We start from the raw sequence: 12,407 nt of genomic DNA, 5'->3' as shown, positions 1-12,407 counted from the left end.
CCAAAGGAGTCCTGCCATGGACCCTCCACCATGATCAAGGTATCACATTGGTTTATCTCCTGCCCCAATGGCAAAACATCCATGCCATTGTTTCCCCATTATCCCTTCACTTAAGCTACCATAGATGTCTTTAGAAAGTCATGTAGAAGTGTAGTCAGATTCACCTGCCACCATCCAAAGAAAACAACTACAATTAGATTCCAATGGGCAGGAAGGATTCATAACCCTTGCATAGTTTTTATCCATGTCACTACACATAGATTATCCAAAATAACCTAGAAGCTCTTAATTTTTTATTTGGGAACCAAGTCATAGAACATTATAAACTGTGTTGCATCTCAGTGTCTTAGATAATAAGTCATATATATAAGCCAACAGCAAAATTTGCTCTCTTTTTTCTTCTCCTTAATGCATAATCCTCCTAGCATAGTAGTAATCTCTCAGTTTGTATCATTAATAAATAAACCTAGGAGGATACACTGGCAATTTTGTCAAAAACATACTAGTAATATATTATAACTAACAGTTCATAACTTATCACCTCTACCAAATGGCCACTCTCCCAAATGTACTATTTTCATGGGGGTAATGGTTGTTTAATATCATGTATTTGTGACCAAAACCCCATCCCATACAGACACAACTCCTTCCCTTCATGATTCCTACAAAAGAGTAAACTCGTTTTGACCTTGGGTTATTCATAGCTCACCCATCAAAAACAAACACCAATACCCAAACAGAAACTAAAGGTTGTAGTCTAAAGCTCAAAGCTATGACCATTACTTCTTCAAAATAGAAAAGCCATGAGTATTAAGACAATCATTCCATGGTAAACCTCTTGTCCTACCAATGATAGGAGGGTTCACAATGTTTCATAAGTAATACCCTCAATCACAATGCAAGATGACACCTCCCACTTTTAATATAGAAGGGGATCATCTGGTCAAACCCTCAACTACTTGGGCTAAGGGCTCTTCATGACTGTCCTTTCATGCAGCATGTTGTTGAGGCTTGTCATGACGTCTAGTCTCCACAGCTATACAAGTGAGACATTACCATACACAAGGTCTCTGGGATATTTACCTCGACATGGGTAATGCTATTATCAACTTATTTTCTATAGATCATAATCCCTGACTCCATTTTGGACTAAGTCTCAATACATGACTAGTAGTCTTTTGGTGTCCTTGTGGGGAGCTTCAACATGAGTCTTCTATCTTCCATACCATATCTTGGTTTCAATTAGTTAGGCCTAGAAAAACTATCACACTTCCACCAAAATTTTAGGAAACAAACATACATTTTCCTATCTCGGTTTCTATCCCTTTGTTGACATAGTGTTTCCACCCAAATATGTAGAATAAGCCATAGCACACCAAGCAAATGATGCGGGAGCCTCTTATTGATAACCTCGACCACGAAGATGAGTTTTAACAAGATAATGCACCTAGCCTTATGAATCAGTTTTAAATGTACCAACATACAATAGTGGAGTGAATCTTCTACCAATATTCACACATGTAATAGACGTTGGCATAAAACTAACACTTGACTACTCATTTATTGTTATTCATAGTCCTTGTATCCAAGGCTCAAGCATGGCCAAGTCTTATATCAACACCAGTAGTCTCAAGGAATTATTAGGGGAGATTACAAACTTTTGACATTTTTTCCAAGCATTCTAATGGGTCCCAAAACAATCTAACATGAGGGGGTGACAAAATATAAAGAGGGGAGAGGAGAAGAGTGGAGATGAGGAGAGAGGGCACAACTAGAGGTCATACCACAAATGACTAACTATACACTAGATTTAGTTGAAAATGTAGAATATATACAAACCCATTTAGGGTTAGGGTTAGGGAATCCAACACTTTCCTTTATAGCACTCTATATGTGTTAGTGCTATGCACATGTAATCACATGATTTTGAGCATGGTCTCTCAACACCTTCCCTCAAGATCAACATCATGAAGTGGGCCTTCCCTCAAGATGATGATTCTGGGAATCAAAGAAGGACTGAGCATTACATTCCATCACACCCCTTTAGTGGGAATGTCCTTCTTCTGAATCAAACTAAGAGCTTGTTGGTGTTTATCAAAAAGCTCTTTACCGAGTGGTTTGGTAAATATGTATGCAACATTCTCTTTGCTATCACAATGCTACAGTGTGATCTCACCAAGTAACACTCTTTCTGTGATGAAGTGCTCTTTGAAATCAATGTACTTTGTCCTAGATTGATATACTGGATTCTTGGCCATTGCTTGAGCTGATTGATTATCACAGTATATTGTTTTTGGCTTTTATTCATCAAAGTAATCTGTTTTGGACAATTGTCTTCTAAGCCATATAGCCTCACATGCACTGTAGCAAGTGCCCTATATTCTGCTTCAATCATCGAAGATAAAGAAATAGTTGGTTGTTTATTTGACAACCATGATATAGCACCTTGACCAAGTAAAAATGCATATCCCTGTGTGGATCTCTTGGTCTCATGATCTTTGGCATAGTGACTATCATGGTATCCATGCAACCTTGGATGACTTCCTCTGTATTCTCTCCAGCATAGTCACTGTCATAGTATCCATGCAACCTTGGATGACTTCCTCTATATTCTATCCCAAACTGTCTTGTACCTCTGATGTATCTCAAGACTCTTTTGGCTACATTCCAGTGAGACTATTTTGGATTTGCCATAAACTGTGCAAGTGAGCTTACTGCATAATAAATATAAAGAAACATTAGGAAGAAATAGGGAACAATTAGGGGGAAATAAGAAATTAGGATAAATTTGAAAAAATTAGGAAAAAATGGGAGGAAAAATGGAGGCAAAAGGGGGAAAAGCAAAACTTAGGAAAAATTAATGAGAGAGGGGGAAAATAAGGAGAGGAGAAGTTTGAGAGAGTTAAACTCACAGAATTTAAGGAAGATTAGAAGGATAGAGAGAGAAGTGATTACTGAGAGGAGAAAATAGGGAAATTGGAATAACGAAGGGGAATTATATATATATATATATATAGAGAGAGAGAGAGAGAGAGAGATTAGGGACAATAAACATAGAGAAATATCATAAAAGCAAATTAGACAAAATAGGAGGGGGGAAACAATCGGGAAATTTTAAGAAAACTTAGAAAAACTATGGATATTTTAGGAATAAAATTTTGAAAAAATAGGAAAATATTAGGAGAAAAAATATTTCTATTTAAAAAGAGGGTTTAGAATAGGGAAAAAAGGGGGGGAAGGTTGAGAAGGGTGTGAGGGGGAAATTAGAAGAAAGAGAAGGGAAGGGTAGAGACTCTATAGGGAAGTTTTATTTGAAGAGAGAGAGAGGGAAGAGGTAGCTAAAAAAGTTTTACCAAAGCGATGACAAGGGAAAGAATGTAAGTTGCATGGAAAAACACGAAGAAAAGGATTGTGTGTGTGTGTGTGTGTGTGTGTGTGTGTGTCTATGATCCAAGGTTAGTGTGTGCAATACGCATTCAATCTATATATTCATAAATTACTCAAATATCATTGGTTTACCAAGATGATGCACTAGCATGACAACCAATATCCTCTTCTGGTGGCACCTCTCGATACATCCGCAAGTGGCATGACAATACGACACTGATGACAAACCTCTCAGTTGCAATGCATGAAGGATAAGGCAATCTCTCATGAAGCCACTCCACGCTCCTAGGAGTTGCCCCCCCATCCAATGAGTTGTCACTACTCATCCTCTCCACCTAAACACATCCAAAACCATACCCTCCAATCAAGTCAAATACCCCCTTAAACCCCAACCCTGCTAAACCCACCCTTAAAGCTCCTCAAATCCTATGAAACTCCGCAAAAGCCCTTAAACCTATCCAAATCCCTTAAACCCCCCAAACCCTAAGCCCTAAATCCGCTTAACCCCCCTAAATCCCTTCAAACCCCCTTAAACCGCCCAAAATCACCCAGCCCCCCTATAATCCCCTCAAACTCCCTAAAACCCACCAAAACTCCTTAAACCCATCTAAATCTCCTCAAACCTCCTTTAACCCCCCAAAAATACCCCAAACCCCCCTAAACCCTAAACCCCCAGAAACCATAAATCCATGTTTCATTGTTATGGGCATTGGTATGGGTGTCGGTATATATGGATGCCTAGACCAATGCATCTGCTATATATATCGATGCTAGTACCATTGGTCATGCGATGGTAGTAGAGACAAAAACCCATGCCTACCCTTGCCTGTGATGCCCTTCGCTTTTTTCTTTCTTGCATCCTCCCTCCTTGCTTTTAGCTCGTGATCACCCTCCATCCTTGCCTCCTCACTCCTCCCTTGTTCCTCCCCCTCCCACATCTCCATCCTCTCCTACATTCTCCCTCTCCACCCCCAAGACTTGCAAGAGCTCCCTCTCCACCTCAAGGTAAGAATTTCTCTCATCTACTTCTATTGCAAGTTATTTTTATTTCTTTGTTTTTCCTTTATGTTTCCTCCTCCCTTTCTCTTATGTTTCTCTCCTCCTTTCCTTTCATTCCCTAAAAACTTGAAAGGAAAGAACAATGTATGAAAAAAAAATCATAAAAGAGTTGTAGGAAATCTCTACCTCTTGTTTTCATGCTTTGCTTTTGTTTGTAGGATTCTCCTTGTCTCCTCTCTATTCCTTTGGTGTGTTTCTTCTCCAAACTCCTCTTTCCTCTCTTTTATAGGGCAAAAGACGTGATACCCTATGCGAGATCATCCACGGTCGCACCTAAGACACATACTCTCCAAGTAAGAACATGCTTTCTCTTCCTCGTTTCCCTTTTCTGCATACATTGGCTTCACTACTACAAAACTATGTAGAAATAGCAGCCTTAAAATGCTATTTCTAGATTATTAAATTGCACTTTCTTGCCACCATTTCCACATGTGCCATTTTTTGGAAATGGCAACTAAAAGTGCCATATATTTTTGCCATTTTTAATGCATGAAATGGCACTACATTGTAGATCAAATGTGAAAAAAAATGACAATGGTATCCTATAAAAGTTGTCATTTATTATGTAAGAAATGACAAAACTTGATATAATACTACCATTTCTTATATTGAAATGACAAAAGATGACAAAAGTTGCCGTTTTTCATGTTGGAAATGGCAATAATGTGACACAAGGTGCCATTTATTATGTTATAATTGGCAAAAAATAGAAACACAATTGACATTTCTTACTATCATAAACAACATAAAATTATCGTTTAAGAGCCTTTTTATTACAAAAATTTGATATGAAGACACTGATTCTCTTTCTATAAATGCCAAAAGTGGCATTAAAGTGGGATTCTAAATGGCTAAAAGCTTACATTGAAGAGCTAGTATCCATCGAAATAAAATTTATTGTCTAAATGTGAAAGATTTATCAAAATTCTTAAGCACACCAATACTCATATTGCATAGTATGAAGAATTCATCAAAGCTTTTAAGAATAGTTTGTAAGAATCTTATAAATCAAAACATTTTACATGGTAATAGATATTCATTAGTTAATTAAGAAATACAAATGCTTTTTGTAGATATCAAAATAAAATGCAAATTTATAAAGATTTACATGGAGAGCTAGCTACCATGTGGCAGAGAAGAGATGACGTGACACTCTAACATGGATGTGTGAGCTGGATGATGACGTGGTAGATTAGGCACTAGGGTGTTGATGTGGCACGAGCTAAATCCATAACCTAATACTATTGCGTATAGTATAAACGCTTAATGTAGCATCCAAACTAATATAATTGTCCCTAGTCCAAACTATGTCTTTTGAGTCCTATAAAATCTTTACTCCCTGTGCCCTTTGAAAAGCATCAACCTACAAAGATCAATTCATTATTTAAAGTAAAGAGATAATTATAAGATTATTTATTTAATATATATTTATATAAATTTTGAAAAGAGTTACGATTATTGCAATACTAATTAAGAAAACAAAATAAATCTTACTCACTTGCCATACTTATCTCGTTTGTTTGCACTCTTGCATCTTCTACTCCAATCATTTCTCGATGATCATTTTGAAATAAACCTTTTGAAGACAATGTATATGATTAGCATATGTGTGTGTGCATGTGTATTGTGCGTGTGCGTGCGCCCGCGCACGCGCTTGTGTGTGTGTGTGTGTGTGTGTGTGTTGTTATAGGCAAAAAAGATTCCCAATGTGAATGGTATGAATAAATGTGAGTGTGAATATGTGGTGTGGCATTAATGGCATAAAACATATTGTAAAAGGATCCAAGATTGAGGTGGCGAGGCAAGTCCATGTGCCTCCCTTCCATGTAAGAGGACCCATAGGTGTTGTGCATAGTGGGCCATTGCATAAATAATATTTGATGGTGAGATGTCAAGGCATCCATGTGCAAACTCTCTAGTTGTTCTATGAGCATATGCTCATGCATAAGCATAAGCATTTGCATATGCAAATGCATATGATTATGAGTGTAAGAGGGTAGGGGAATTAGGGAAGAGGGCATAAGCAAATGCTTAGGAGTGATAGGATAGGGGAAGAGAGCTTATGAGTGTAATAGGGAAGAGGGAAAAAGCATATAATGCATATGATTATGAGTGTGAGAGGGTAGGGGAATTAGGGAAGAGGGCATAAGCAAATGCTTAGGAGTGATAGGATAGGGGAAGAGAGCTTATGAGTGTAATAGGGAAGAGGGAAAAAGCATATGATTATGCTTATGCTTATATGCATATGCATGAGCATATCAGAATATGTTCATGCATAAGCATAAGCATTTTCATATGCCTATGAGTGTGAGAGGGTAGGGGAACTAGGGAAGAGGTCATAAGCAAGGCAAAGAGGGCATAAGAAATGCAAAGAGGGAAAATGCCTAGGAGTGATAGGATAGGGGAAGAGAGCAATGCAAGCATATGCGGCAAAGGCATCATGCATATGCATATGCTTATGAATGTGATAGGGTATGGGAATTAGAGGGCAACGTGAGTGAAATAAGGGAAGAGGGCAAATGCTTAAGAGTGATTGGATGGTACCTGCAACCCAATGCTTAAGAGTGATTGGATGGTACCTGCAACCCCAAATTCCTCACGGAGAATCCCATGGAAAAAAATTTTGAAAAAATACACACGAAAGGAGTGAGATGACTTACTTGAAAGTTTAGGGTTGAGAGTTGACTGGTTTCCTTTTAGTCCTAGAAAAACAAGGGAAGAGGGCAATAAACCATTCCATGAGAACAAAGGAGAGACAAGGAGAGTAAAGGAGAAGCAAAGGAGATGCAAAACAATACACAAAGCAAGGAAAAGCAAGGGATAGCAAGAGAAATACCAAAAAAAGAAGAGGTGAGCCTTCTTTCCTTCACCAAATCTCTTTTATGTCCTTCAACTCTAAAAATAAAGCATGAAAATGAGCACATGGGCTTAGCAATGCAAGGAGAAACATGCTTCAACACTCACAAGAAAAAATGGGGGAAGGAAAAAACCTACATTGTTTAAATAGACACACCTTCTTGGAAAATGACCTTTCACACGAGTAGAGAGGGAGAAGGGTGGAGAGGGAGCACAAGTGTTGGGAAAGGGGCTGGGTACAGGTGAGGAGTGTGGGAAAAAGGTTGGAGGAAGGTGAGGTCATTGAAGGTGAGGAAGGAGGAGAGGTTTTGGGTTTTTCCGCGATGGAATTATGAGAGGTGGCGATGCGGGTTTTGGCATTTTATTACTACAACATCTGTATAAACTGACACTGTATTGTTTCCAAACAATCGGTATATACCGACTCTATGTATCCCTTAAAGTTGGTATATACCAACGAATAAAGCATAAAAACTAACAATAAGCTATTTTTTGGATCTTGATTGGATTGTAATCATTTTGTGTTGCAATTTTGGAGGTGGGCAAATGGAAGTGATGAGTGGAAGCTCATCAAATGATGTGCCAATGCCCAGGAGCATGAAGTGGCTTACCGAGAGGTTGTATTGTCCTTGCACTCATTGCAAGCGATAAGTATGACATCAACACCATGCTTGTCGTAATGATTGTATTCTCTTTCATCGCTCGTGAACATGGAGATTTGGTTAGTTGTTCAGAGTGTGGGGAACAACTATATAGAGATGACTTGAAGGGTGAGCAGATCCCATTAAAGGTCTTGAGACACTTTCCCATCATTGCTAGAATACAGCACATGTTCCGATGCAAATCCATAGTGGAGTTGATGACTTGGCATGCTACACATCGGTCCACTGATGACACATTGAGGATTCCTGCAAATTGTGCTGCTTGGAAGCACATAAACAATTAGTGTGGCTGGACTTTGCGATGGAGCCACACAACTTACATCTTGGCCTTGCCATGGACGGAGTGAACCCTTTTGGGTTACACTCAACATCTTGGTTGACATGGCCTATAGTCTTAGTGAATTACAATATTCCACCATGGCTAGCAATAAATAAGGGACACCTCATGCTTGCACTACTTGTGCAAGGGAAGAACAAGGCCAAAAATATGGACGTGTACATGGTCTAGGGCGCCAACTCAATATGTAATATGTTACTACCCTTGTCCAAAATCCAAAGTATGGGGGAGGATAAGATCCATATATAATATGCATGGATTTTTTGAAATTTTTTCAATTATGCAAGGGAAAAATATGAAATCTTCATAGTCCCCCTCCCACAAAATATAAGGTATATACGTTGATATGCAACATTTGGATGAGGGGGGGTAAAACAAAAAATACACTAAAATATGAAAACCCATGTCCTTTCAAATTAATATAACTTTTTCATGTATTGCCCAAATTTTAAGATGTAAAGACATATGTGAAGCTCTTTTAGTGTAGAACACAACCATGTTAATTTGAATAATTTCTACTCATGGCATATTTTTAAATTCATCTCATAATCAAGATTTTGATAGGTTTTCTTACTAAAGGGAGTTGGTGCCTCAGGGTACATGGCACCTTTGTGCATATCTTCAAGAATGTGGTTGTGATGCGTTATATTAGTGTAATTATGATCATTTTATATTATTGACATGACTTCTTTGTTGCTTGGATAGTTCATCCTCTCAATTACAATGAAAGGGTGCTTATAAGAAGATGTTAGAAATGTTATATTCAAGATCAGTGGTAATGTGAGGTATGCTTACTATCAACTCACATTGATTACATTTTCTTCAATTTAAGTTGAATCTCAATTGAATAATATGTAGAAAGAATATGAATCTTGTGAAATAGGTGGATTTCTCAAAAAGAGATCTCCATATTAAGCATCGAGAAGGCTAGGGTGGACTCCATCGAAGCCATGTGCTTTCTTGAGAAGCACTTCCCCTCGAGCATTATGACAACTCAAGTGTAGTTGCTTGTGCACATAGTTGATGAGGTGGCCATTGCAGGTACCGTTCATAGTCAGTGGATGTTTTTTCTCGAATGGTTCATGAAAACTTTGAAGGGATTTGTAAGGTAGACAGCAAGACTAGAAGCAAGCATGGTAGAGGGATGGCTTGTGTAAGAGTCATTAGTATATATCACGAAGTTTCTTGCATCCATGGATCCCCATATGCCACAGGCTTGGTATAACAAGGATGATGATCGCATCGTTGGTGTGGTTCCCCAAGGAAAAGGGATTGAAAGAAAGATGAGCGAAGAGAAAATGGTGAGAGATATGAAGCGGCCAAAGCAGAAAATAAATGCAAGGATGAGATTTAGAGTCATGCATAGGTAAGCGCAACCATATTCATGGGATCTCACCCTTCTCCCCAAAAACATGTCACTTGATTGGCTACAATTGGCTCTACGTAAAGCTGAACATGATGGAGAGACAATAAATGAGCATGAGTGAGATGTATGATGCATGTAAGTTTCTTACCTCTTGACATAATTAAGTTATTTGTGGCAATATATGCTATAAAATATATGCATCCTCATTTTTTTAATGATGCTCTTTTGCCGTACAAAAAGTAGAGTGCATTATGGTCATATGGACGACATTTTCACATGGAATGCATCGATTCAAAGAGAGTCACATATGATTGTGGAGTCATGACTAACTTCACACAAGATAGCCGAGCAAGTGCTTTGAATACCAATCTTCTCTTCTCGCATTTGGATTATTGTGGGACCATACTCAAAATCTGTGAAATTGATTTTAGACAATTTAGTATTTTCATTCTTGATGTAAAATGGTTTAGAACTATTTACAACAGTCCCCATGCTACAGTGAGGAAAGACAATAGTGGTTTCTTTGTGATAGACTCTACCAAACTCTGGACCGATGAAAATGATACTTATGTTCTTCCCGAGCATTGTGAGCAGGTGCGTACTAATGATTTAATTTATTGAATGCTTTTGTTTTTTAAGATCAATTGATACATGTTCATATCTACTTAAGCATAAATTCATATAATTGATGGCATTTGACACCCATCAACAATATAGGTGGTTTATTATCCAAATCGTTATGATCCAATATGGTGGTACATGATCCAAGTTGCACCACGAAGTAAATAGATATTTGAAGATAGAGATGTCGATATGGAGATGCCACTTCCAATGCTGGATCCAATTGATCCAGATGGATCTAGCGAAGAAGATGAAGATCACAATATGAGCCAAGAATAAGATGCACATAATGACACCGTATAGGAAGAAGATGCAAATCACGATATTGAGGAAGAAGATGACAATCAAGAATCCCGACTTTATTGAAGAAGGGGAATTAGAACATCAAGTCCTAGGTGAACGTACAATGCCAGAGTACGATGATGATATAGGAGATCAACTGGGTATAGAGTTGGGGATAGACTTATTTCGTGCACAGGATTTGGCTCAGGATAAAGGCGTTGATTAAATACTCTTGATTGATTTTTTTCATCTCAAACTTGGAGATGAATATATGAGCTTTTTTATCTCAAACTTGATGTACATGCTCTTGTATTTTTTTCTTTCAAAGGATCAAACATGTATGAAAAGAAAAAAAAATGTCATTAGAAAACACTCTTTGTTAAAGGTTGGTATAGGGAAAACACTCTCTGTTAAACATCAGTATAGGAAAGCTTCACAGATTCGGTATATATTGACCATTACACTTCTATTAATAGTCGATATATACTGACCTTATGAGTCTGTATATACCAAGGATTTGGGACAAAATTAAAACGAGCATTTTAAATCGGTGAATTAAAACATTTTCAACATTTTTTGACCCCCCTCGAGCGATTTAAATCAGTCCCACCAAGTTTTTTTACCGAGATCGGATGAAGCTAGCTATCAGACCGTAAAACCAATTACCATGTGGTACAAGGGCAGGTATACTGACCTGTGTTTATCTATACTATGCGGTGATGTATATACCGCACGGTATACTTCATGTACCGCTTGGGTTTTTGGTACATATCGAGCAGTATTGTGAACATACCACGCGATGCAATTTCTTATATATACTTAGCGCTGACCTCATACTATTTGCATTCCCAAGAATCTAGCTTTGCTTGGAGTCTTGAAAAAAAACTAATTTGTGAGTTTTTTTATCCTTTCAAAAAGTGTCCGGTGTCAGTGGTGAGATCACTTAGGCTAGCTAATATCTACCCACACTAGGATCTCACTAGGATGCAAAATGGATAAATGCGTAGATCTCAGTTGATGGTTTATTGTTTGTGATTTAAAAGGATTATTTTTTAAAGAATGCTTTTTTTAAAATATATTCAAAGTTATTTTCACATAAATATAAGAAAGAAAGTTTTTTTCGTAGACATTAGCGTCTCACAGTTTTTGGTATTGACAAACCAATAAAGAAATTACTTGTTTAATAGTTACTAGCTTCTAAAGGTTGCAAAAGCTAGTAAAAAATATATATGATATTGAATGTAAGTATCTACGTGCCAGTGAAGAGTCTGCGTATGCTGACTTGTAACTACTCGCATATGGATACAAAATACCTTTGAACCTACTAGTGGGCGGTCCACATATGCCAACCGGTAACTAGTCACACATGGATGTGAAATTGAAAATGATATATTATAGTTTATATGTACTTATTAGGAAGATGAAAGTACTTGGCTTTCGCCGGTTGTGGCTCGCATTCGCCAGTTGATAACAACCCATTAAACGTCTAGCCAGTTGTGTAGCTCACAATTGCTAGCTTGTATCAATCCACAAATTACACGCTAGAGAACATTACACACTATACTAGTTTACTTGTAAGAAAACATTTGTGGCATTCTATACTATGCATTTATGTGCAGAGATTAATATTATCTTATTAGAACAATTCGTTGATCTTATATAGGTATGATATGTATGTCTAAACTTGTGTTAAATATGTCTAACCTAGGTAGCATCCTTCACTTCGTAGATTCAAACATATGGTCTTGATAACTGCACATGTAGGTATTACTGGCTACTGGACTAGTGTGTGTGAAATACCAACATTCGCACTCGAGGGGTGCACCAATAAGTAATC

The sequence above is a fragment of the Dipteris shenzhenensis genome, chromosome 26, assembly GCF_047967505.1.
Source record: "Dipteris shenzhenensis isolate YYH24624 ecotype China chromosome 26, Dip_SZ_1.0, whole genome shotgun sequence".
NCBI classification, from domain to species: domain Eukaryota; kingdom Viridiplantae; phylum Streptophyta; class Polypodiopsida; order Gleicheniales; family Dipteridaceae; genus Dipteris; species Dipteris shenzhenensis.
The sequence above is the reverse complement of the archived record's forward strand: the minus strand, read 5'-3'. Positions refer to the sequence as shown.